The 27997-nt window shown below is 43.5% G+C and overlaps 1 pseudogene; it reads right to left on the reverse strand.

Moving 5' to 3' along the window:
- Positions 1 to 15102: 15102 nt before the first annotated feature.
- Positions 15103 to 20105, reverse strand: LOC100337185 (FRAS1-related extracellular matrix protein 3-like; annotated as a pseudogene).
- Positions 20106 to 27997: the final 7892 nt, after the last annotated feature.

The following is a 27997-nucleotide window of genomic DNA, read 5'->3' on the forward strand; positions in this document are numbered from 1 at the left end:
GAGACACGTGTACGCCAATGTTCATCGCAGCACTGTTTATAATAGCCAGGACATGGAAGCAACCTAGATGTCCATCAGCAGATGAATGGATAAGAAAGCTTTGGTACATATACACAATGGAGTATAAATCAGCCATTAAAAAGAATACATTTGAATCAGTTCTAATGAGGTGGATGAAACTGGAGCCTATTATACAGAGTGAAGTAAGCCAGAAAGAAAAACACCAATACAGTATACTAATGCAAATATATGGAATTTAGAAAGATGATAACAATAACCCTGTATACAAGACAGCAAAAGAGACACTGATGTGTAGAACAGTCTTTTGGACTCTGTGGGAGAGGGAGAGGGTGGGATGATTTGGGAGAATGGCATTGAAATATGTATAATATCATATATGAAACGAGTCGCCAGTCCAGGTTCAATGCATGATACTGGATGCTTGGGGCTGGTGCACTGGGACGACCCAGACGGATGGTATGGGGAGGGAGGAGGGAGGAGGGTTCAGTATGGGGAACACATGTATACCTGTGGCAGATTCATTTCGATGTATGGCAGAACCAATACAATATAGTAAAGTTAAAAAATAAGTCAAAATTAAAAAAAAAAAAAAAAGATCAGTTTTACAAGGAGGTGGAACAGCAACAACATGAACTAGATCTGAAACAGCCCCAAAGAAGGTGTTTGGATACTCTATCACAAATGTCTTACTTCCTCTAAGAATTGTGGAAGTCCTTCCTGCTTGACTCAGAAAATAAATTTGTTAAATCAACAACTTGTTAAATAGAGTCTACGTCTATTTTTACCCACATATTTTTATTTTTGGCTGTGCTGGGTCTTTGTTGCTGTGTGGGCTTTTCTCTGGTTGTGGAGAGTGGGGGCTACTCTCTAGCTGTGGTGCTTGGACTTCCCATTGCAGAGACTTCCCTTGGTGTGAAGCATGGGCTCTAGGGCACACGGGCTTCAGTAGTTGTGGCTCCTGTGCTCTACAGCACAGGCTCAATAGCTGTGGCAAGCAGGCTTAGTTGTTCCATGGCATGTGGGATCTTCCCAGATCAGGGATCAAACCTGTGCCTTCTGCACTGGCAGGAGGATATTTTCCCACTAAGCCACCAGAGAAGTCCCACAGATGGTTTTTTTTTTTAATATAAATTATTTATTTTAATTGGAAGCTAATTACTTCACAATATTGTATTGGTTTTGCCATACATCAACATGAATCTGCCACGGGTGTACACGTGTTCCCTATCGTGAACCCCCCTCCCACCTCCCTCCCCATACCATCCCTCTGGGTCATCCCAGTGCACCAGCCCCGAGTACCCTGTATCATGCATCGAACCTGGACTGGCAATTCATTTCACATCTAATAATATACATGTTTCCATGCCATTCTCCCAAATCATCCCACCCTCTCCCTCTCCCACAGAGTCCAAAAGACTGTTCTATACATCTGTGTCTCTTTTGCTGTCTCACATACAGGGTTATCGCCACATGTGGTTTTAAAGAAAACTTTTTATGAAACTGATATTTGCAGTTTCAGGAAATGGAGCCACCGCAAACAATATATTTACTGGGGAAAAGATGGAGATAGATATCTGTTGACATCCAAGCTCCCTGAAACTGGGGGATAGAGGAAGTGTTGAGATGCAGACAGGGAGGAGGCTGAGGGGCACAAAGGGGCCCCTGAGGACCAGTGCAAAGTCCGAAAGCCCCAGAATCCTGGAGCCCCTCTGAAGGCCCCACCGATGCACGTGAGACAACTGCAGAAAGGTTTATGATAAATCAGCATAACCAATCTTCAGCAAAACAGTAACCTGCTTAAATTCACTGTTTGCTGCCGGGGTAATACCAGGTTGGGCTGCAGAACTTTTTCTCAACAGATAACCAAGTCAAAGAGACCTGAGGGGGAATTAATATGAGCAAAAAAGATTATTTCAGATAGACATTTGCAAGAGGAAAGCAATTAACATGAGCCTTAAAATGCTTATTTCCTTTTGAAAATGGGTATATAAATGAGCAGCTATCCCCACAAGAGACTAGTAAGCAGCTATTAAAGTGTTTTCAAAATAGTTGATATGGAGACTCAGGATAAAATAGAGAAGTGGAAAACAGCCACCTCAAAAACTGTATACACAGAAATAAAATCCTGCTTGATTCTTTTCTGCTTGATGCTGTGTGTGAAGTATATGACCACACAGCATTTGTAAAATAAAGCAGGCAAAATCAGGGTAATATCACTTTGTCTTTTTACAGGGAAAAGTAGAGTTCAGTTCAGTTGCTCAGTTGTGTCCAACTCTTTGCGATCCCATGAACCACAGCACGCCAGGCCTCCCTGTCCATCACCAACTCCCAGGGTCCACCCAAACCCATGTCCATTGAGTTGATGATGCCACCCAACCATCTCATCATCTGTCGTCCCCTTCTCCTCCTGCCCTCAATTTTTCCCAGCATCAGGGTCTTTTCCAACGAGTCAGTTCTTCTCATTAGGTGGCCAAAGTATTGGAGTTTCAGCTTCAACATCAGTCCTTCCAATGAATATTCATTTCTCCTTTGGGATGGACTGGTTGGATCTCCTTGCAGTCCAAGGGACTCTCAAGAGTCTTCTCCTTTGGATGGACTGGTTGGATCTCCTTGCAGTCCAAGGGACTCTCAAGAGTCTTCTCCAACACCACAGTTCAAAAGCATCAGTTCTTCAGCATTCAGCTTTCTTCACAGTCCAACTGTCACATTCATACATGACTGCTGGAAAACCATAGCCTTGACCAAACGGACCTTTGTTGGCAAAGTAATGTCTCTGCTTTTTAATGTGCTGTCTAGGTTGGTCATAACTTTCCTTCCAAGGAGTAAGGATCTTTGCATTTTATTGCTGCAATCACCATCTACAGTGATTTTGGAGCCCCCAAAAATAAAATCATCCACTGTTTCCACTGTTTCCCCATCTATCTGCCATGAAGTGATGGGACCAGATGCCATGATCTTAGTTTTCTGAATATTGAGCTTTAAGCCAACTTTTTCACTCTCCTCTCTCACTTTCATCAAGAGGCTCTTTAGTTCTTCACTTTCTGCCATAAGGGTGGAATCATCTGCATATCTGAGGTTATTGATATTTCTCCCGGCAATCTTGATCCAGCTTGTGCTTCTTCCAGCCCAGTGTTTCTCATGATGTACTCTGCATAGAAGTTAAATCAGCAGGGTGACAATATATGGACAACTAACCAATCTGATCGAATGGACCACAGCCTTGTCTAACTCAATGAAACTAAGCCATGCTGTGTGGGGCCACCCAAGACGAATGGGTCATGGTGGAGAGGTCTGACAGAGTGTGGTCCACTGGAGAAGGGAATGGCAAACCACTTAGTATTCTTGCCTAGAGAACCCTATGAACAGGGGAAGGTTATAGTCCTCAAATACAGTGTTGGAAGGTAGTTCCCAACTGGTAGCACAGGGTCTAACTAAAGATATATAACTTAAAATAAAAATGATGATCAGATTATATACTGCTGTTTCTAAAATGTTTTGAATTGGAAATGCCTATTTTGATTCTGAAAAGAGCATATTTTATTTCCTTTTACAATTTGTGGGACTGAAATCAGTAACACTCCTATTTTTAAAATTAGCTAGTGGTTACCAGTGGGGAGAGGGAAGAGGGAAAGGCAATATGGGGATAGGAGAATAAGAGGTACAAGCTGTCATGTGTAAAATGAGCTGCAAGGATATATTATTGTACAGGGCTTCCCTGTTGGCTCAGACAGTAAAGAATCTGCCTATAGTGCAGGACACCTGGGTTTGATCTCTGAGTTGGGAAGATCCCCTGTAGAAGGGAATGGCAACCCACTGCAGTATTCTGGCCTGGAGAAGCCCATGGACAGAGGAACCTGGCGGGCTACAGTCCATGGTGTCATAGAGAGTCGGACACGACTGAACAACTAAGTACAGCACATATATTGTACAGCACACAGGGAATGTAGCCATATTTTATAACAACTATAAATGGAATATAACTTTTAAAAGTTGTGAATCATTATATTCTACACCTAGAACAAATAATAATGTACAGTAACTATACTTCAATTAAATTTTTTTAATCAGAAAGAAAATAAAATAAAATTGATGGTTCTAGTTCCAAGGCATTTAAAACTCACAAAACAAAATGTTAAATGGAATGATCATCATTCTTTGTCAAATATTAATATACCTGACTGTGAGAAACCATGTTGATGTTCTGGGTTTGGTTCTAAAAAGACAATATTTCAAAATAAAGTAAAAAACATGCAGCATGTTTAAGAAACACCCCTCTGGAACTAGACTGTCTGGTGGGTGTCTGTTATTACTTAATGTGTTTAAAGAACTACACAGTTCAGCTTTCAACAGTGAGTAAGTAAAATATATGAGGTAATGTGTCAGCCTCAACATTAACAATCCCAATATCTACTTTCAGCTACCAAACAAGTTTCCAATCATCAGGAATTAGTAGACCACCTAATGCACTAAAGGGAAGGATATAAGAAACTATTGGAAGAACCATCTGTGGACTTCCATAAGAAGCAGTGCATTGTAAAAATGGTGATCAGAAATAGATACTGAGCTGTTATCCCACATGAACTTCAGTCCAATCCTCAAAAAGAGTGGACATGACTGAATGTAAGCTCAGTCATGTTGCTATCCATTTTCCACCATCAGAATCCAAACCCTTACTTTGCCTCAGCTGAGTTTTTCCCAGCAGTCTCACTCAATTCCACTCTACAAACGTTCCTAATATAGTTACCTTAAATGGTATGGACCTAACAGAAGCAGAAGATATTAAGAAGAGGTGGCAAGAATACACAGAAGAACTATACAAAAAAGATCTTCATGACCCAGATAATCACAATGGTGTGATCACTCACCTACAGCCATCCATCCTGGAATGTGAAGTCAAGTGGGCCTTAGGAAGCATCACTACGAACAAAGCTAGTGGAGGTGATGGAATTCCAGTTGAGCTATTTCAAATCCTAAAAGAGAATGCTGTGAAAGTGCTGCACTCAACAGGCCAGCAAATTTGGGAAACTCAGCAGTGGCCACAGGATTGCAAAACGTCGGTTTTCATTCCAATCTCAAAGAAAGGCAATACCAAAGAATGCTCAAACTATAGCACAATTGCACTGATCTCACATGCTAGCAAAGTAATGCTCAAAATTCTCCAAGCCAGGCTTCAACAGTACCGTGAATGTCTAGATGTTCAAGCTGGCTTTACAAAAGGCAGAGAGGACCCAGAGATCAAATTGCAAATGTACGCTTGATCATCAAAAAGCAAGAGAGTTTCAGAAATACATCTATTTCTGGTTTATTGACTATGCCAAAGGCTTTGACTGTGTGGATCACAATTAACTGTGGAAAATTCTTCAGGAGATGGGAATACCAGACCACCTGGCCTGCCTCTTGAGAAATCTGTATGCAGGTCAGGAAGCAGCAGTTAGAACTGGACATGGAACAACTGACTGGTTCGAAATAGGAAAAGGAGTACGTCAAGGCTGTATATTGTCATCCTGGTTATTTAACTTATATGCAGAGTACATCATGACAAATGCTGGGCTGGTAGAAGCACAAGCTGGAATAGATTGCCAGGAGAGATATCAAGAACCTCAATTATGCAGATGACACCACCCTTATGGCAGAAAGTGAAGAGGAACTAAAAAGCCTCTTGATGAAAGTGAAAGAGGAGAGTGAAAATGTTGGCTTAAAGCTCAACATTCAGAAAACTAAGATCATGGCATCTGGTCCCATCACTTCATGGCAAATAGACGGGGAAACAGTGGCAGACTTTATTTCGTGCGGGCTCCAAAATCACTGCAGATGGTGACTGCAGCCATGAAATTAAAAGAGGCTTACTCTTTGGAAGATGTATGACCAACTAGATAGCATATTCAAAAGCAGAGACATTACTTTGCCAATAAAGGTCCATCTAGTCAAGGCTACGGTTTTTCCAGTAGTCATGTATGGATGTGAGAGTTGGACTAATGAAAGCTGAGCACCGAAGAATTGATGCTTTTGAACTGTGGTGTTGGAGAAGACTCTTGAGAGTGCCTTGGACTGCAAGGAGATCCAATCAGTCCATCCTAAAGGAGATCAGTCCTGGGTGTTCATTGGAAGGACTGATGTTGAAGCTGAAACTCCAATAGTTTAGCCACCTGATGCTAAGAACTGATGCATTTGAAAAGAACCTGATGTGGGAAAGATTGAGGGTTGGAGGAGAAGGGGATGACAGAGGATGAGGTGATTGGCATGGCATAACCGACTCAATGGACATGAGTGAGTAAACTCCAGGAGACGGTAATGGACAGGGAGGCCTTGCATGTAGGGATGTGTGGTTTCACAAAGAGTCAGACATGACTGGGCAACTAAACTGAACTGAAACTGAGTGCTCTGGTAGAGTTAATCCCCCTTGACCAGTCCACAATAGTATTTCTTTTTCTGCTGTCACCCGATGCCATTTTATGTCATTTCTTGAATTTACTACTAATAACGTACTGCACACATTACATGACCTTGTCAAAGACGTGATTACAGTGGGTCATTCTTTTGCCGCTCACTATTTACAGGATTCATGGCATGTGTGCTGTGTGTGTCTGCAGTGGACCCATGAATGTTTTCTGGTTTGACACTATCATGTTGGCTTCACACTGAAATCACTTTGAAAAGTAGATTATTTAACTGGACCCAGAAGTCCAGTAATTGGTTCTAAGCACTTAGCTTAATTTTCCTCTCTTGGTCTCTGTCCTTCTGAAAACCCATTGCTTCCCTTTTTCTCAGTTTTTCCACGAGCTAATGATCCAAGAGCTATGCTAAGTCTTCTGTGAGGCTTCACTTTAAATCCAGAGGACCCTGCCGAAATCCCACCTACAAAAGACCTTCTTCTTTTCTGCTTTCAACCTGCTCTTTCTAAGTCATATTCTTCTCCATAGAAGAATAGTCAGTGAGAGAGAGAATGCCACCTGATCATCCTTATCTCAGGACCCAGATGGCTTATATTTTACTGGGCACATATGATGTATTGGGCTCTCAGTCAAGCAATTTTACACACATTTTTTAATTTAATCCTTAGAGAAACACTGTGAGATAGGTGTAATGAGCCGCATTTTAAAATTAAGATGACAATGACCTTTTGGAGAACTCAGGGTTCAATCTACTCAGGGTCAGCACCTGGCACAGGGCCAAGCTCAGGGCTGAGTCCAGCCACGTTTGACCGTAAGCCCCTCTCACCACTGCACTACTGGATCCCTTTTACCTGGCCTACCATTTCATGCTCACATTCATCATTTATGTGTTTTGCTAGAAGCTTTAATTTCTTTAATCTACCGTATTATTCCTGTGCAACATTCCAGAAGCGAGAAATCCTCTAGAGGAGAGAGACTTTGTCTATTTTGTTTCCATTTCTCGGTCTTTGTCAGTTTCCCTGCAGTAGTCAGTCCCATTAAGTCGAGCTGCATCATAACAGTGACTCCAGAGAAAAACTGTTTTAAAACATCAACAAACCTCATTGTGATGCATAAACAGCAGGCCCAGGATTGCGTGACTCTGTACTAGGAATGGCACTGGTCGAAGAAGGCACAGCTGCACAAAAAAGAAGTTGAGAAAGGGAGTAAAGGTGAGGTAATGAGCGGACCACAGAGCACATTACACAAGACAAATTCATCCCACATCTCTCCCAGTGGCAGCTCCAGAATTTTCATGTGGCAGGGCCTTACAGGTGAAGAAGGCGAGCCTTGATTTCCTCATCTGTATAATGATAATACCTACTTCAAAATGTTATTGAGAGGACGAAGTTTAGTATATAATTTGTGTGCCTTCACACACACATCAGTTAGTATAGTGTGTAGTTAGTCGCTCAGCCGTGTCCGACTCTTTGTGACTTGTGGACTCTAGCGCATGAGGCTCTTCTGTCCATGGGATTTTTAGGCAAGATTACTGGAGTGAGTTGCCATTTCCTTCTCCAGGGAATCTTCTCAACCCAGGGTCTGAATTTGCATCTCCTGCACTGCAGGCAGATTCTTGACCACTGAGCCACCAGGGAAGTCCCCAGTTAGTATAGTACAGGCATGTAATGAACATTACATTCAAACCGGCTATTATTATTGTCCTTATAAATGGGGACGTGAAGCTGCTTTTGCATAGCATTTTACATAACTTTGGAACATTGCCCACGTAAAGAAAGATGGAGACTCATGACAATTATACAAAGACTAATGTTCTGCTCCATGCCCCCCTGCCTCCATCTCTCAGGTACAATCCTACTTCCCCAGTAAAAATGAAAACAAAGACACCATTAAATTTAGTTTTCTTCTAGCTAGAGAGTGGGTGAGGCAATACAAAAATCATCCATCATCCCACCACCCAATAATAGACATTTAATCATCTTGGTATATAGCTATCTGAACTTTTAGCTATTGTGTCTAAATATGGAATAATTGTGTTTAAATATATATAAATATGTAAATAGCATTTAAAAAATATATATTCTCTGAGCATATGCCCAATGTTTTGAATCCTCCTCTATTACAAGTATTTTAATTGCTGCATACTGTGCCATTGTATGAATATTGTACTTTATCAGTCTCTGAGCATTTATGCTGTTTTTACTCTTACGAAATTTGATACCATTCTCTGATAAACATCAGTGCACTAAACTTTGTGATGCATCTCTGCTCTTTCTTTTAGGACATTGTAGTAAAGGAACTAGTACTCAAGTGTGATGTTGTAGGGGTGGAACGACCTCACTTCTCAGGACAGCATCACCTTGGCTCCTCAGCTAAATGTGCATGGATTCCTGGAGAATCCATAAAGAACTGAAAGTGTCGTTGGCACTTCTGCTCAGTCTATCTAAGGACAGATTTCCAAGGCTTTATCCTCTTTCTACCAGCTGCCAGCTACTCAGTTCACCCTCAAATAATTCAGACAAGATTCATTGCCCCTAAACTAAAATATCTTCTCCCCTCTTATAAACCCTATTTCCACCTTGTTCCTTGACTTGTCCTACTACTTGATTCATTGTTGTGGTTGTTGTGTTGCTCAGTTGTGTTCAACTCTTCTGCAGCCCCATGGACTCTAGCCTGCCAGGCTCCCCTGTCCATGGAATTTCCCAAGCAAGAATACTGGAGTGGGTTGACATTTCCTTCTCCAGGGAATCTTCTCAACCCAGGGTCTGAATTTGCATTTCCTGCATTGTAGGCGGATTCCTGACCACTGAGCCACCTGCGAAGCCCCACCTAATTCATTACATGTATATAAACAATTATCATACACATTAGGTATATGGTGTGACAAAATGACTAGTATCTGTAAGTTATCCTTCATCATTCAGATGCAAAGCTGTAAAATATAATGTAAAGACAAGTGCTTTTCTCAATTGAAAATAGTTGATTTATTATAATTCAAAAGTAATTCAGTTATACACACACACATATATATGCAATTTTCAGGTTCTTTTCCATTAAAGTTATTACTAAATATTGCATATAGTCTCCTGTGCTATACAACAGGTCCTTGTTGTTTATGTATTTTACATATAGTAGTGTATCTGGAGAATCCCAGGGATGGGAGAGCCTGGTGGGCTGCCATCTATGGGGTCGCACAGAGTCGGACACGACTAAAGCCACTTAGCAGCAGCAGTTAAGACCAAGCATCTGTTAAGACCAAGTGTTTTTAAACAATAACTAGATCATAGGAATGTTGAGCTTCAGCAACTATTGAGGTTAAAATTATGGAAAGAAAGATTTTCATTAGGAATCAATGAAAGTATATAAAAATAAAAAAGAAAAGCTAATGAACAAAGATGATCTGTCTCTGTTTGTTAATGTTACATCTTCCTTTACAACTTTCAGTTCAGTGCAATTCACTCACATTTAGGGCACACATTTATAACCCCTGTGGATACCAGTGAGCTTTTCTGAAACAAGCTTCCTTGGGCTCGTGGATCCCAGGCCTGGCACATTTTCACTCTTTTCCACACTAGAACAGGGCTCCGTACATAGTGGGTATTCAGTGAAATACCAGCAGTTGTAAATGTTTGGCCAATTTCCTTTCTTTTAAAAAAAGATCTCATTTTCTTGAGATATAATTCACATACAGCAACGAATTGTTTGACCAGGTTCTTATGGAGAGACAGGGAGGTGAGTGTCTAGATCGCGCCTAAAATGAACGTACTGATGAATGAAACAAGCCACATGCAAAGAGGCATGCACACAATGAGTGTAAGAATAGTGGAAACCTGCCTCCACAGCAGACTGACACAATATTTTGGATGTTTCAATAACAAGCACACAATTTTACCAGTACAAGAAAAAAAAAAGTCCCAAAGTAAAAAGCAAAAAAATAAAACCACACCAAATTTAAAGTTTTTAGTAGTGCGTGTGTGCTAAGTCACTTCAGTTGTGTCCAACTGTTTGCGACCCTATGGACTTCTCCATCCATGAGATCTTCAGGCAAGAATACTGGAATGGCTTGCCATTTCCTCCTCCAGGGGATCTTCCTGACCCAGGAATCGAACCTGCATGTCTGGTCTCTTGCATTGGCAGGCGAGTTCTTTCCCACTAGTGCCACCTGGGTAGCTAAAAGTTTACCTGAAGCCATCTAGAGTTTTCACTGAGTGCAAAGATGGCGCTACCCCAGGCTTTCTGTCTGTCTGAGTCCGGAGTTTCAGTGGTTAGTTAGGGAGGTGTGCTCAGTCTATGGGTCGGTGCCCCTCCTCTTTATGAACACCTACAAGACCCTGCCTGCCCCAGCCCCTGCCTGCCTGCCCATCAGTGCTTGCAGCTTCACTCTCCTTTGAGGTCCAGGCATCTGGACAGCTCTTGGTTCCTCAGATGCAGCATACTCTTCTCCAAGCCCACACTTTGTACCTCGTCTTCTCTTTGCCTGAAATACCCTCCCGTCGTCCCCTTCTTGGCTAGCTATCCACTTCTCAGGTCCCAGTTCAAGGCCATTTTTATTGGGAGGTCTTCTCTGACCTCCCCTACTTTGGTTTAGGCTAAAAACTCCAAAAGATCCCAGTGCTTGGCATAGTGTGATAAAGCTAAATGAAATCTTATGATTGTTTAGAATCCAGATGTGTTTCATAGGCCTTGATGGTGTGGATGAAAAAAAGTTGCCTGCTGTATCAGTGAACAAAGGATGTTGCAGACACCACGCTTTCAGCCATTGCTGCCACCGCAGACTGTAGACCCTAAGGGGATTCAGGGTGCAGAAAGCAGGCTACTGGCTCTAGATGGTTAAGGTGTATATCAAAGGAATGACTGTAGTAAGCCCAGACTCTTGCATCTTCCCATAGAGGGAAAAGCGCTATATTTATTAACTTGAGATGTCTGGCTTTCTTTAATTAAAAGTAATCCTTTGACTTTCTGACTACTTGACTTCTGCCTAAGGTACGTCATCATTCTGAAATCATAGACATTTGCATTTCTGAGACAGTAATATGCATAACAAACACATTGTGTATTAACTAGATTCTAGGCATTTTCTCTTCAAAACAATTACCTGAGAGTATACTATCACGTATTAATTATTATGTGTAGAGGAATAAAACAATGACCAGAAACATTGCTGAACTTGCCTAAGATCACGAAATTGATAAATGGTGGAGGTGAAGTTTGAATTCCCACCTATTTGGCTGCAGAACTGTCTGCCAAATTTTGTCATAATCTATGCAAAATAAAAAGTTTGACAGCACCAAATAAGTGTCATTGAAATTTGAAATTCTCACCAAATGAGGCAACTAACCCTCAAGTAAGCCTTCCCTTCTAGCAAATCAGGGCTAACTGAAAAGATGCAAAAATAATAATTTACATTGTGCAGAAGCGGAGGATGAGAGGGTTATTCCCTTAACATACAGGAGTAGAATGACCTCCAGGGTCAGATCCAGCTTATGGAAGGACAGGTATTTCTGGTTGGTAATTTATTTCAGGTTATAATAATTTCAGGTTATGAATTTTATAATTTATAATAATATTATAAATTTATAACCTGAAATCTCATTTTTTTTCCTGCTAAGCATCTTTCAGTCCTATTACTCTTGCTTACCATGAATCTTCAGAACTAAAGAAGATTTCACATACTTTAGATGTGCCAGCTTTATTTTAAGATATCGGCATTTGAGTAGCTAAACTCCCTATACATATTACATGTGGGATTAAGGAAGTTAGACTGGATGAGAAAAATTCTAGTTAAAAAAGGAAAATGTTATCCAAAACTTCTCACAGCACTGATACTTCTCATGCCTGGCTGGACAATAATGAATGGGAAAACAGAAACTAGATCAGTATGCTCACTCTTGATGCTGTGTATTAGAATCATCTGTGTACTCAGACATTGGAGTCTAATGCACTGCCTGCAGCAAGAATATTGCTCCAGACGAGATAAACATGTAGAAACTTCAGTTTCCTAATCTTTAGGATCTTTTCTTACATTTTCAAAGGTTCTAATATCAGTAGTCCCCAATCTTTCAGGCAACAGGGATCAGTTTCACGGAAGACAATTTTCCCGTGGACAAGGGTCGGGAGAAGAGGGTTTTGGGATGAATCACCCATGTTACATTCATTGTGCACTTTGTTTCTATTATGATTAAATTGAGATTAACCTCTCTACTAATTATAGTCTCCATTTGCACCACAGATCATCAGGCATTAGATTCTCATAAAGAGCACACACCTGGTACCTTCCATGTGCAGTTCACAGCAGGGTCCATGTTCCTGTGAGAATCTAAAGCTGCTGCTGATCTGACAGGAGGTGGAGCTCAGGTGGCGATGTGAGTGATGGGGGCGATGTACATACAGATGATGCTTTGCTCACTCCTGCTATGTGGCCCGGTTCCTGACAAGGGTTGGGGACCCCTGTCTTACATCACCCTTATCTTGTGTTGAATAGATTTATAAAGCAATTGGATATTAGCCTGATTTGCTTGAGAAGAGTTGGATATGACTTAGTGACTGAGCGACTTAGCGACTTAGCGAATGAGACTATGTCTCCTGGTCAGACACAATGCCATTGCCATGGCCCACCTTCCCAGTTGCCTTCAACAGGTGCAGTATGTTCACCTTCTGTGCTCTGGATTTATTTTCTTTCCTTTTGACTTTTAAATATCATCATGACTGAGAAATAAGTAGCAATATCAAAGGGAGAGCCCTAGAGAAAAAGATCACTTAGCCCAGATAAAAATGAGCAAAAGGTTACCATCATAGTCATAAAATTCATTCGGTTCAGTTCAGTCTTTCAATCGTGTCCAACCCTTAGCAACCCCATGGACTGCAGCCTACCAGGCTCCTCCATCCATGGGATTTTCCAGGCAAGAGTACTGGAGTGGGATGCCATTGCCTTCACCTACAGCAGCTTCCTACCAGCTCTCTATTTTACACATGGTAGTGCATATATGTCAATGCTAGTCTTTCAATTCATCCCAACCTCCCCTTCTGTAGATTTGTTTTAGTTTTAGAGTAAGACAAACTACCAGCTACATTCTCAGATCCTCTTGAAGAGGAAATCTACTCGCCTATAGGATGTCACACATAACCTTGGTCAGGTAAAATACTTCAAATTAATTATTGAAAATTTTCATTGCTTTCCCTTCCTAAAAAGTGATTTGTCAAGGATGCTTTGGCAGAAGACTACAAGTAAAACCAAAGGAATTCATTTGGTGACAGTATGACATTACTGACTGTGATTACTATGTACATGATTTAATTCTTTTCCATCTCATACTGACTTTAGTTAACCAAGACTGCCAGGTATGGTCTCAATACTGACTTACCATTGTCTTCAGCAGAGAAGTAGAAGATGTCTTTAGTTGCCTTGCTGCCTTCATTCAAGATGTAGTAGATCCTCATCTCATCAATGTCATCTAGCAAAAGAGCAAGCATCATACACACACCGTGTTGGCACAGAGAAAATGAGTATGATAAGAACTTCAGTGTTTTTTATAGGGCATGAAAATACTACAATTAGTAAATTTAAAAATGATTAAATGAACACAAATCTAACTTTTTAAAAAATAATGAGGTTAATAAGAATTTAACTTTTTCTAAAGTTGCAATAGCAAAAAAATGGAACCTTATAATTTAAAATTCTGTAACTGTGCTACTCCACATATGATCTCTGGGATGAGAGGTGGGCATCCAAGAAGGATGCCCAGGTTCCACCTATGCACACTTCACAGTACCATGGTCCTCTACAGGCAGCTTAATCCAGCTGGTGTTAGGTCTTCTATCCAAGGTTGAAACACTCGGATACTCACAAACTATTTGTTGAAAGGAATTTAAACAAGAATAACTATTGCATCCTCAGTAAGAAGGAAATAAGAATAAAATCATGATGTGTTTCTATTGCCCATTCTCTTGGATATTTGAGAATGTGTCAGTTGGGTCTATAATTGTGTTTTTGTATTGCTAATACTAGTATTTTCAAGACAATTTGCATTTTGGGGTATTCATTTGCAAGAACAATTTTTATAGAACCTGATATGATTTCACTTGGTTTAGAAGCAATTCTGAAAATGTAAAGAAACTGTTTTTTAAACAACCTTCTTTAGTTTTACTCTAAAATTGCATCCAGCTTTATGCATATCGGATGTGTAAAATTCCATGTATCTCTTCACATCTCATGCATAGAGTTACATGAAAAAGTTTTATGACTATGTGAAGAGCAGTCAAAGGTACCAGTATCATCACCTGGGAAGCCAGCGGGACCAGCCTTTAGTTCACCATTTGTAGTAACAACAAATGTAAAAGAAAAATGATCATTAAAACATATACTCCCATAGTTAGGCAAACTTCTGTGCCTGCATGTGTGTTAAGTTTCTCAGTCCTGTCAAGCCTCTATGCTATGGACTATAGCCTGCCAAGTCTCTCTGCCCATGGGATTTCCCAGGCAGAATACTGGGTTGCCATTTCCTTTTCCAGGGGATTTTCATTACCCAGGGATCAAACCCATGTCTCCTGTGTCTCCTAGGCAAACTTAGTTCTAGCATTTTCTACATATAGAAATTGAATTTGAGTAGTACAATAAAATGTGCAGTGTAATTTTTATATCTGGAATCAAGACACCAAACCACTATCTTCAGAAATCCAGACTTACTGGTAAACTATGCAAGTGATTCCTAGGTATCGTGCCAGTAGCAAACCAAGTTCTCGTTCAGGTCCCGTTGGGTGAAGGTGGTCACAGGACGACTGCCATTATACAAAATCCTGCCATGGATGGGGACCTGGGTGATGGTAAAGAGGAGGAGATCATCCGGGGTATCCTTGTCTTCCGCTGTCAACTCAAAGGGAGTGATGCATTTTCTTTCCCCTTCTTGCAGTATCAGTTAATGGATGGCCATGATAGGTTTCTTATTATTCACATCCGTGATGAAGATCCTGAAGGTTTGAAACACGGGATTATGTTCATCAGTCTCTTGAAACTCAAAGCTGTCCATCTTTATCTCATCATTTGAAGTGGGAACATAGACTATCTTGTGGCCAGCCAACTGCCACTGAGTGAAAGAGGTAATGGGTCCCCAGGGTGGTCAGAGATTTCCAAGTGTCCCAGGCTAGGAGCCCTTGTGATGCTGAAGTGCAGCTGTTCATCAAAGCTGTTGATGTCATTGGTGCTAAGCAGATCCGTGGTGAGGGTCACTCTGCCACCTTCTGTCAAGGTGACCCCTTTGCTAACCACCTCAGGGAAGAAGACCCTGTCTAAGCTGCCAATGGTGATGTTGAAATAGCGGTGTAGCAAAGGGTTAATCCCATCAGTCACATCAAACTTGATAAGGTCATGAAGTCCTTGGCTTGTGTGGGTGTAACAGATGAGGCCTCAGTCAGTCTCACCCAGGGTGAAGTTCATTCCCAGGGTGAGGTTGTTCCTCACCTCCACTCTGGGTTTTCTCAGTCACTGTAGAAGCCCTTGTTGAGGCCCAGAGCGGAGGATAAAACTGAGGCTCTTACCATCTGAGTCAAGATCTGTGGCTTTGAGGACCTGATTGGTGATGACCTCAGTGTGTCCAGTCTCTACTTCCAGCCCATTGTTGACGGTCAGCCGAGGGGTTTCATCGTCCACCAGGATCACCACAATGGGTACCATCCTGTGGGTGGCATGCTTGCCGTCACTCAGCCAGACCTCAAAACTGTCCTCTGTGGTCTCAGAGTCATCGTACTCATACACAATGGTGGAGGCTTCCTGAATCTCCTGTAAGGTGAAGCTACGGATGGGCTGGCTCTCTGTGGCCGGCTGCTGTATAATTCGCCCATGCCGAGGGAGGGCTGTGAGCTGAAAGTGAAGCTCGTTTGGTGGCAGGTCAGCATTGGCTCCATTGAGCAGTGGGGTGTCTATGATGATGCTCATTCCCTCTAGTACCACAAACTCATGGGCAAAAAGTTCAGGCTGCTGATCATTGGTGGGTCAGATCATTATAGGAAAGAAGACATTTGGGGAGAAGTTGATGCCATCAGAGCAATAAAAGGTGAATTGATCTTTTTGTGGTTCTACCCCCTTGTGGATACTCTGTACATAGTTGATATGTCTTAGCTGGACATCTCTGATGGAGAAAGCGCTGATGGGATAACCAGCTCGGGTCTCTTCTGATCCAGGAGCTGGTGTCATATTTTCCAGGTAGCCAGAGACTGGCTGACCACTTGCTGTGCAGAGAATTTCATCTTGGGGAGTGTCTACATCTTCAATGCTGAGATGTTGTAAGGTCAAGGCACCCTTCCCACCTTCATGGACAACGTAAGGCTCCCTGACCAAGACCTTGGCGGCCACGTTGTTGATGGGCAGCACCACCACTTGAACCTGTACTTCTTCCACTGTGCTGTCTCCCATCATCCGCTGATGAGATCCTTGGAGAGGGCAAGGCTGAAGGCATCGGGCTGCTTCTGGAATCCAACTTCACCTCCCGTGTGGGCACAGACTACTGTCCCACTGATGAGGTCCTCTTGGGTGAACCATTCTGTGGGTAAACCATTCACCAGAATAGTGCCCAATTTGGGGCTGTCTTTCACAGTGAAAGAGAGCATCAAGTTGCCTGTGTCCTTTAGACCATGGATGATGTCCATGGTGATCTCAGTGGCTTTATTTTCTAGTACATCTATGGACACATCTAATAATGCACTACCTATAATAGAGGTCCTGGGACTTTTGTCAGCTGCTGCAGGATGCACAGATATCTGGACAGTGATGGGTATGTGATGCACCTTGTCACTTACCTCCAGATGGAAGGTATCACTGGTCGCCTGGTTTCTGCGGTTCCGATAAGAGATACTCCCATTAACAATATCAGCTTGCGTGAAATATTCCCCTGGGACCATACATTTTTTTTAAGTACTGCAAATGTCCATGTTGGGGACCCCAAACTAATATGAAGACAATCTGGTCGATGTCTGTGTCAGGGTCGGAAACATGCAGCTCATTACTGCTGAGGCTGAAACTCTCTCCTTCTAAGACAGTAAAGCCTCTGTCGGTGACTTGGGGAGGCTGGTTGTGCACAGGCCTCAGGAACAATGTGAATGTGCCAGGTACACTATTGCCTGCAGCATCCTCCACCTGGTAGGTGAACTGCACAATCCATGGTACAATTCCCAGCTTCTCCCAGAGGGGCTGGTAGGCAACTTCATGGTGATTTACCTGGGCCTGGGTGAAGTGCACAGTGGGTGTGTCTGGTGAATCAGTGAGCACAATGTCTCCAGCCCGGACTTGGTGGTTGTCATCTGTGTCAGTAGGAGGCATCAGCAGGGTGTACCACAGGTGCTGGTCGTCTGAGTCCTGGTCAATATATTGGAGGAATTTCTTCTGGAAGTGAGTGAATTGGTATTGCTGCACAGTCATTTCTAGGGTAGTTCCTGCAAACAGCTCTGGACTCTGCAAATCCACTGGTTGGACTCTGATGGTGAAGAAATGTTGCTTTGATAGATTGGGTGGGTCATGGTCATCCTGCACATGGAAAGTTATCTGGGCCATTATGGATTGAGGGCCAAGGGGTCCAAAATGGCGGTAGAAGAGTCTCCCTTCCACTGTGTCTTGTCGAAGCCACTTAGTCACCACCTTCTCATAAAGTCCTTCCTTTCCCACGTAATACCAGCCTTCATCTTCAGGAGCCCGAGGTGGTTCTGACTGCCGTAGCAGCATCTCCCCCAGATGCTGCCTTGAGTTGGAAGAGTTGGGAGCCAGATCCCCCCTTCGTTCTTCCTCTTCTCCTTCCAGAGGTTCCTTCAGCACAAAGTGGATGGTCGAGTCCTCAGAGTCAATATCCATTGCACTCAGGACAAAGGGGGAGATCTGGACTGCCTGCCCTTCTGTCACCGCGAGCCCGGTGTCGGCAGTGACCATTGGTGGTTCATCATCAACAGGGATGATGGCGAGAGGGAAGAGGAATCCACCTGGTGGCGCCCATCCTCCATCCAGAAGACAATGTTGTCGCTGTAGGTGTTGCTGCCATCATGCTGGTACGCCACTCTCTCTGCTGCCAGGTCCGTTGGCGTGAAATGCTTGCACCCTGCTGGCGCCCCAAGCACGACCAGCTGCCACGTCTCAGCCCCTGATGGCAGCCACTTTCACCTCTCCCAGGTGAGCACTATCACTGATCTGAAGGCTGTTGGCGCTGGAGAGGGGCCTTGACTGACCTTCAAAAAGTAGTAGTCCCGGTCATAGCTAGCCACCGGGGCCAGGGTGTTCAGGGGTTTCACGACCACCATAAAGGCAAAGGGGTCTGAGGTGGCACCATCTGCATCCACCACCTCCATCTCCAGTTGGAAGAGGTGCTCCGCATCCAATTTCTCCGTAGGGAGCTGATAAGCAATTTTCAGTTCCCGCAGCTCCCGCTGGCTGAAGAAGGACATTGGAAGGCCCAGGGGGTCGTCAGTGCTGACCACGTAGCCCTGGTGTCCCGGCGTGGTGATGGGAGCATTGAGAATGTTGAAGACCAGGTCATCGGCATTAGACTCCTTGTCCTCCGCAGCCAGGACGTTGGGCGTCAAGGCTGTCCGCAGGAACTGATGGACCTCCAGCATCATCGGAGCTGCGAGGCTGGGCCTGGGCGCCGTGTTCTCGGATCCCTCAAGGATCCTCACCAGAAGCTGGAAATGTTCTCGGAGCAGCAACTCCTCTGACTCAGCTCCTGGGTCCCCTGGCCCTAGCAGCTCCGCCACTATGGGCACATAGTCCCGGTTGGGCGAGGGGGTGGTGGAGGTGTGCTGGTAGCGCACTCCAGCCCGGATAAAAGCCTCACAGTCTATGGCCTTGGCCCTGGGGAGAGGGGCCCCCGCGGCAACCACCAAACGCCCATACTTGGGCAGTGGGCCACCCTCGGGGGGAACAGGGGTGAGCCGGCACCTGCGGGTGGCCGCGGTCCCGGGTTCCGGGGAAGCAAAGGCCAGCACTCTCCTGTCAATGGCATGGCTCCAGCCGCGCAGCTCCTCCACCGCCAAAGGCCTGCTGCGCGTCACCAGCTTCAGCCGGTGGAAGACCACGTCCACCGCGAGCATGAAGGGCAGCGCGAGCGTGGAAGTCGCGGCGTCGTAGCGCAGCTGCAGCCTCACCCGCGCGCGTCCGGGGCTGCGGGCGCCCCAGCGAGTGTACAGGACCTGTCGGGGCCCGAAGGCGCAGGGAAGCGGCGCTGGGAGAGCGCGCCGTGGCGCGGCGGCAGGGCGTCCAACACCGTCACCTCGCACCGGTCCCCCGGCTGCACTCGAATCACCAGGTCCCTGAGCGGGTCGAGCCAAAGCGAGCGGCCCACGGGTACCCGGAGCCCGGGGTTGGCAAGGAGGATGCTGGGGCTTCGGGGCTGCTGCGGCCAAGGGCGCCCCAGGTGGGCAGGTAGGGCGCCCGAGGGGGCTCAGCCTCAAGCGAGGGTGTCTGTCCCTGTAGGGCAGGGCAGCTCAGGAGCAGATAGGCCAGCGCGGCGGCAAGCTGCCGGGGCGTCCCAGCAGGGCGCGGAGAAATGCCAGCCATGGGACCTTGGCTGCCTGGAGGGTATCCTGTCTTCAGAGCGACCCGTTCAGCAGCAGGTGCAGGCGGTGGAGACGGTGGCTGCTGTCCATCTGGAGCGGGTGAGCGGACTCAACAAGAGCCCGGGGCTGCGCTTCAGCCGCGGCAGGTAAAAGCAGCGGGGGATGGATAGGGAAGGCGGGGAAGGGGCGCAGCCACCTCCGCCCCTCCCCCTCTCCAGGCTGTCCACTGCAGGCACCAGGCGTTGTCCAGTTGCCCCAGCGCGCGGAGACCTAGGAGCGTGCGGGAGCACTCCCCTCTGCCCCTTGGTACCTTTACCCAGGGTATCTTACCGACCTTCGAGCCTGGAGGGGTGACCGGGCACCATGCAACCCTGGGCTGCCTGCCTCAGACCAGCCGGTCTGGATACTCTCCTTCCCGGGCGGCTCAAAGGGATTGTCCTCCAGGGCCCGAGACGGTGACCATTGCCGGGTCAGTTCTGCTCCTGTGAGACACTGCGCTCCAGCGGTCCATTCATCCAGGCAAAGGTCTTTCTGAGAGTGGGGAGAAATCCCATACCTCTTCCTTACCGCTGACAAGAGTGCATTTTCCAGCCAAAATTGAGTCTCACTTCGGACATGAAAGATGCTAGTCGGAGCTATTTTACAAATATGATTTTCTAGCTGTCTGCCTGATAAAGCAGCTTATTCCAGATCCTGTGATTCCTTGCTTACAAAATAACCCAGACATTTCTCCTTCTCAGTTGTGGGGGGAAGAGCACTAGCATCCAGACTGCTGAATTCGAACAGCTTTTGTTTCTAGTCAGTGGGTCTCACATACCACACAACTGGATGGACCGGATGGCTTTTATTTTCTTAGAGCGTGATTTCCATATCTGATCAACAGTGACTGCCTGTGAGTTTATTAGATATGCTTTTTCCTAATTACTTTCTTTGTAGAAAAATATATCGGTAGCCAGAGGGGAGGATGTCAAGAGAAACAGTAACAGAGAAAATACCACAGTTACTTGGATCAATTTCTGTGAATTAACCTATTTAACATCTGTAATGGAATTTGGCTTTCACATCTGCGATGCCTACCCTCCCTGGTGTGGGGTTAGGTTCTTAGCCTCATACTCATGTTTTAAGTATCAGAGGTGTCCATTTAGCCACAATGTGGAGTAATTTCTTCCTATAAATAAAATGGTAGTTACTGTGATTTTTAGAAAGCAATTAATGTAAATGTGAGAGACACCTATTGATGATGGAGAAATAGAGGCATCTAAAACTGTACTGATAACAATGGCTTTAAGGGGAATATAAATCTATAGAATGTTATTCTTAAATTATTCTTTTGATTTTTTTTACAATTTTTTTAACAGCCTGTTTTATTCACTTGAGTAGCAGCAGCAACAACTGACTGACTCCCAGAGCAGGAATAAACTGCTAGTGGATTGAAATAGTTAATTTCCTCCCTAAATATTTCATTTAACCAACCAGTGACATGCTATGGGTCTATATAACCCACCAAAGTAGAATACTACTTAACACACAGAACATTAAGAGATGGTAAATTTGAAACAATATATATTCGCCTAATTATGTGGAGCTACTCTGGTGTGTCTGGAAAGTATTTATTAAGAATATTTTAATTGAAACAGGGTCAAATTTCTCTGTAAATGAAAGAGGCATTATATTTTATAAAACTCCTACCTTGTCCAAATTTTTTTAAAATAATAAAACTCTTATTTGTCTCCATATATTAAATTTTACCAAGTGCATGTTCTTGTGTGAGTGTAATTTTGGTTCCCATTCAAGCATCACTCAATCTGGGCAACTATCTTGCTCATGTGCTATTATCATTATAGGCAGAGGAGGGCAGTTGAGCTGACAGTCAAACTATGTTGATGTTTTTGTCCTTGGATCCACCCCTTCCAGCTAACATTCCTTCTCTTCTTCTTCGCTATGAAGCTTCTTGAAGGTGGTACTTTTTCTTCTTGTGTTTTGTTTGTTTTTGCTTACTATCTCCATTTCATAACCTCCTACCAACTCCCTCTTAGCATGCTTCCATTTCAACAAACTCCTGCTAAGGTCATTAGTAATCTAGATGGAAAAATCCAATAGCCATCCTTGGTATTATCCATTTGCCATACCCTTCTGGTTTTCCTCTTTTCTTTCCTCACTCAAATCCTAATTTTTCAAAAAGTCTTTTTCCTATGATCCCCAAGCCACATTAAATCTCTGCAATTCTACATTTACAGACCATTTGATTAAGATCTGTCTTCTCCACTAGACTTTAAGCTCCACGAGAGTGGGGCGTGTACTCTGTTCACACCTGATACCTAATGCTTATGCCCCCCATCCCGTAGAAGGTACATGATAACTGTTTGTTGACTGAATGAATGAATAAAAGAATGAAAGTCTCTGAATTAGTAACTGACATGCTGTAAAGCCAAGGTGTTAGGTAGAAAAAACCCAGTGCAAATGTAGGATCACTTCTTTCTTTCTGCTTCATACTATGGCAGTTTATTAGAGGCTGGTGATGGTTCTGTTCAGAGGACACAAATTTGATTTCCAACAATTATTTATTAGAGTTTTCTTTGCACAGAGCAATTTCAGTTATCCATGTTGTATTTCTTTTATCTCTTGTCTTCCGAAATTTCTCTTTTAAACCTGAGCTGCATTTCAAGTCTATATTAAGTGGGAAAGAAAAGAACTACAGCATATGCTGCTGCTGCTGCTAAGTTGCTTCAGTCGTGCCCGACTCCCAGCGACCCATGGACTGCAGCCCACCAGGCTCCTCCGTCCATGGGATTTTCCAGGCAAGAGTACTGGAGTGGGATGCCATTGCCTTCTCCAGTCTACAGCATATAGATGTGTATATATATAGAATCTAGAAAAGTGGTACTGAAGAACCTATTTGCAGGGCAGGAATACAGACGCTGACATAGAGAATGGACTTGTAGACATGGGGCAGGGTTGGGGGGTAAGGAGAGATTGGGACAAACAGAGAGCAGCACTGACATATATACCCTGCCGTATGTGCCATAGCTAGTGGGGAGCTGCTGTATAGCACAGGGATCTCAGCTCAGTGCTCAGGGATGACCTGAGAAGACCGGGATTGGGGAGTGGCATGGAGGCTCGAAAGGGAGGGGATATATTTATTCATATAGCTGATTCATTTTGTTGCCCTGCAGAAACTAGCACAACACAACACTGTAAAGCAATTATAAAGAAAACGAAGAGAGAACCAGAGACTGTGCACTATGCTGGTGGTTTTCATATGCCCTATGTCACTGGATTCTTTTGGAACCCTGCAAGGTGGCTGTGTGTCTTATTTTTAAATTATATGTAATGGTAGACCCCATCTCATACAGCTATTATAAACATTAAATAGATCACTGCACACAAAAAGCTTTGAATAGTAGCTGGCACACAGTGTTCAATAATGAAGTTACTATTGCAATTACAGATGAGAAATGGAGATTTACAGGAGTTAAGTAGAAAATTTTTACCTTGTAAACTAATTCAACTATCACTAAAAGTGTGTCCTGAGGAGAGGAGTCCTCACATGCCCCTGTCACCCCAGGAGACTGTCATGCCCCCTCCATAAATATTTGGCTCTGCCTGAAGTTCATAAATGGTATTTAATAGGTCACCCGAAAAGAGACTATATGTGCAAATATTGTGCTTGTGCTTTGGCAGGGAGACAGTCCATTTTCAGTAAAGTCACATTCAACTTCAGGAAAAATGACTGAGAACAGGTGGAAGGCGGTGCCTCAAGAACTAGGAAGTTCCACACCACTATTTCTGTTCCCCATCCAAGGCTAATGGAGCCCAGTTATTCAATCTGATCTTTGCTGAAGCTACTTTTTCTCTACTAACTGGAGAAATAAAAGGGCCTAAACCCTAAATTTTGCAAGATGAATGCCTCTCCACAGTAAAACCTACCCAGAGGCTTTCCTCTAGTCGACCTTGGGGCCAACAATGGATTCTTGAACATTAAAGAACATGTTCCAGTAAGGCAACAGGTTAAAAAAAAATAACCCCCTCCTCCCCAAAACTTTAAAATGACCTCTATTGGCTGTGTAGATCCTCTATTGGCTGTGTAGATCCTACATCATCTGCCAAGACAGCAGCTTCAAGAGGGGTTAAGCACAGTGTCTGGCATTGGCCAAGCCAACTTTGCCCCCATTACACATGGAGTTAATTGGAATCTATGTTCCTATTGGTCCCTCCCAGCCTGAAGAATGCAGTGGCCACAGCTCCACCTCAACGGCTGTATCCCAGGACCACATCTTCCTTTGCATAATCGACAACGGTCTCCCTACCCTACAGGCTGGGCACCACTGTTTTCTGTGCCTCCACTTACTACAGGGTGTTGTTAAAGGCAGGCCCCACCCAGTTGGCTACCCAACGGGAGTAGCCACAGAGCCTGTATCAGAGATATGATGCGGGACTCATTAACTTAAACTCACCCAGTGAATACTGCCGCTGTTGTTGTTCAGTCACTCAGTCATGTCCCACTCTTTGTGATCCATGGACTGCAGCGTGCCAGACTTCCCTGTCCACCACCACCTCCCTGGAGCTTGTTCAAACTCATGTCCATTGAGTCAGTGATGCCATCCAACCATCAATTCTTTGGTGCTCAGCCTTCTTTATGTTTCCAACTCTCACATCCATACATGACCACTGGAAAAACCATAGCCTTGACTAAATAGAGCTTTGTTGGCCAAGTCATGTAGCTGCTTTTCAATATGCTGTCTAGTGTTTGCCACAGCTTTTCTTCCAAGGAGCAATCTTCTAATTTTGCAGCTGTACTCACCATCTGCCATGATTTTGGAGCCCAAGAAAATAAAGTCTGTCACTGTTTCCATTGTTTCCTCATCTACATGCCATGAAATGATGGGACCAGATGCTGTGATCTTTGTTTTTAGAATGCTGAGTTTTAAGCCAGCGTTTTCACTCTCTTCTTTCACCATCATCAAGAGACTCTTTAGTTCCTCTTTGCTTTCTGCCATAAGGCTGGTGTCATCTGCATATCTGAGGTTATTGATATTTCTCCCAGTTATTGATATTGATACTGCTGCTGCTAAGTCGCGTCAGTCGTGTCCGACTCTGTGCGACCCCATAGACTGCTAGTTATGCTATTAATGTGAAGTCAGCACATTTGGGAACTGGGTGGTATGGGGAAGGAGAGAGAAGAGGGGATTCAGAATATATTTTCCTGCTCTTCTGAGATTCCACCTAATGTCTGGAAGAGAGCAGATGACAGAGAGAGCTGCCCTTCAGGCTGTTGTGTTCATGATCCCCCAAAGAAAGGGCTCCTATGCAGATTGCAGCTGCTCAGGGAAAATGCTTGAAGGCTAGGGGTTAAGGGCAGGGGAGCTTATGGAGTTGAGTGAGGAAAGGACTCTTCTATTTTGCATCAGGACAAAGAACTGATTCAAATGCTTTCATTCCTGATTGAAAATAAGACCCTGGAAGACCAGAAGGGATTCTTCTAACCTGCCACATGATAATTGATTATCTTACTTTAAATCATACAACACTTAAGGAAGTAACTATATTTCATTTCAAAGGAAGGCATTAAGGACATATGTTAAAAGAAGAATCAGAGCTAAAAGATTGAGTGATTTTCTAATCTAACTGATATTCTTTGCTCCTTGATTGTGTATTTTGATATCATGTCCATTTAGCAGTGATTTCCTTTAAAGTAGTTTCAAAGATTTAGGAGCCAAAGCTCACATGATGAGGAAGAGTGATACTATTTAATTAGCAGTGTTTCTTTTTTGGGGGTGGGGGTGGAAATCTTAGTTGAATCTGATGTCAGAATAATCTAAAGAGGGCAATATTTTGTTCTTTATCCTGGCTTTCCATTAATAGAATTTGAATGATTTAATAGGAAGTCTGGCTTTTTAATAAGCAGTTCTATTTGTCTTCAAGTTTTATGTGATGGGGAATTATTTATTTTTAGTGTCAGCATTTCTCTCTCTTAAGAATTGATCTGTTGCGTATTATAATCATGGCTTCCATTCCAAAATTTACAGCTCAGCCAAATTGTAAAAATGATTCATTACTGTACTTATCAATTACATATAGTTACTATTGTTGCTGTGGTTCAGTTGCTAAGCCACATTGCCTCTCAGCTTCTTTTCTTTTGTTTATACTTTCAGAGTATTATATTTTTACTTTTTTCCTTTCAATCAATAAGATAAGTATGGAATATGCATACGAAATACAGAACTAGTAAGGTATGATTCTACCTTTATTAAATATATTTTATAAGGAGATTAAAACTAGCACTAACTTACTGCAAGAAATTATCAGTTGTTGTTAAACACATTCAAATGTCACAAAAATTCTATGATTTTAAGATCAATATGTTTTCTATGTTAAATTGTTATAATTAAATGGTGTTGTGTGTGTTTTTTGGGCTGCTCTAATACAGTGCCACAGACTGGGTGATTTAAACAACAGAGCTTATAGTCTCCCAACTCTGGAGGCGCGTGGTTGGAAATCAAGCTTGATTCCTTCCAAGGGCTGTGAGGGAAGGCTCTGTTGCAGGCCTCTCTCTGTGACTTGTAGATGGCCATCCCATCCCTGTGTATCTTTTTTGTTTAAATTTATTTGGCTGTGCCAGGTGTTAGTTGAGGCATGCAGGAGCTTCAGTTCATGCAGATCTAGTTCCCTGACCAGGGATCAAACCCAAGACCCCTGCATTGGGAACATGGAATCTCAACCACTGGACCACCAGGGAAGTCCCTTTCCTGTGTATCTTTGTATCATCTTCCCTCTGTGCATGTCTCTGTGCCCAGATTCCACTTTTCTTGGGACACCAGTCATATTGGATTAAGGGCCACTCTAATGACCTCACTTTAACTTGATTACCTGGGTAAAAATCTTATCTCTAAAGATCGCATTCTGAGGCACTAGGGTTAGAACTTCAACATATGAATTCGGGCACAATTTAACCCAGAACACTCATGGTCTGGTCCCTCTAAATTCATGCCCTTTTCATATGCAAAATACAGTCACCCCATTTCACCATCTGTGAAAGTCTTTAACCCAATCCATCATCAGCTCTAAGTCCAAAATATCCGAATATCATCTAAATCAGTTATGTGTGAGGCGTGGGGTCTGATTTATCCTGGGCAAAATTCCTCTCCCTCTGTGAACTTGTAAAACTGAAACTGAGCAGAACCCTGACTTTCCAGGGAACAGACATCTCTTGTTTGTAGAAAAACTCTGGCCTCCTAAATTTCCCCCAATTTCCAAAGAGCAAATTTAATCAAAGAAGTGAGAAACTGTAGAAACAAAGCGGAAAAAATAAAGAAAGACAAAATAATACTTTAGCCAGAAAACAAAGTCAAGGACCTTTAGTTCTTTCTCAATGTCTGTAGATAATATCCTGAGCTATCTGCTCGAGTAGTTTTGCAGATACTAAGATCTCTGACAGGTGGAGGAAGTCAACTGTGGGCTGAGCATCAGCACATTGACTGGTTGGAACTAGAAAGCTGATGAATAAGATTCTTCAAACATAGCCTGTTGCCTCACCATCAACCAGAGAGTTCAGCACCAGCTGATCTTGCACCCTGTGACCCTCTCTCTCATACTGTCTTTAAAACACTTCCCTGAAAGCCATTGAAGAACTTGGGTCTTTTGACCCTGAGCTGCCCATTCTCCATGTTTGGTTCCTTCCAATAAACACGGTACTTTCTATCACTAAAATCTGGTATTAGTGGATTGGCTTTGAAGTATTGTTGAAGTATAGGACAATGTTATATAAGTTATAGGTGTACAACATACTGATTTCAATATGAGTTTTAGAAGCTGAATTATTCCAAAATTCATGTTCAGCTGTCATGGGTCACACGATTATACAATATTTTATAAGTGGATTTTTCCAGGCTTGGCCTTATTCTCTGTGTAATACACAGAAGAATAAATACGGTTTATGTTTTGAAGAGTGTTTCTATTTTTCTATTTTCCTCCTCAGAACTTTTTGAAGCAGAAATCTTATAAACAGATGAAATATGTAGTATATGAATTGCATTAAGTTTCAACCACATCCATTTAAT

Source organism: Bos taurus, chromosome 17 (genome assembly GCF_002263795.3).
Source record: "Bos taurus isolate L1 Dominette 01449 registration number 42190680 breed Hereford chromosome 17, ARS-UCD2.0, whole genome shotgun sequence".
In the NCBI taxonomy this organism is placed as follows: domain Eukaryota; kingdom Metazoa; phylum Chordata; class Mammalia; order Artiodactyla; family Bovidae; genus Bos; species Bos taurus.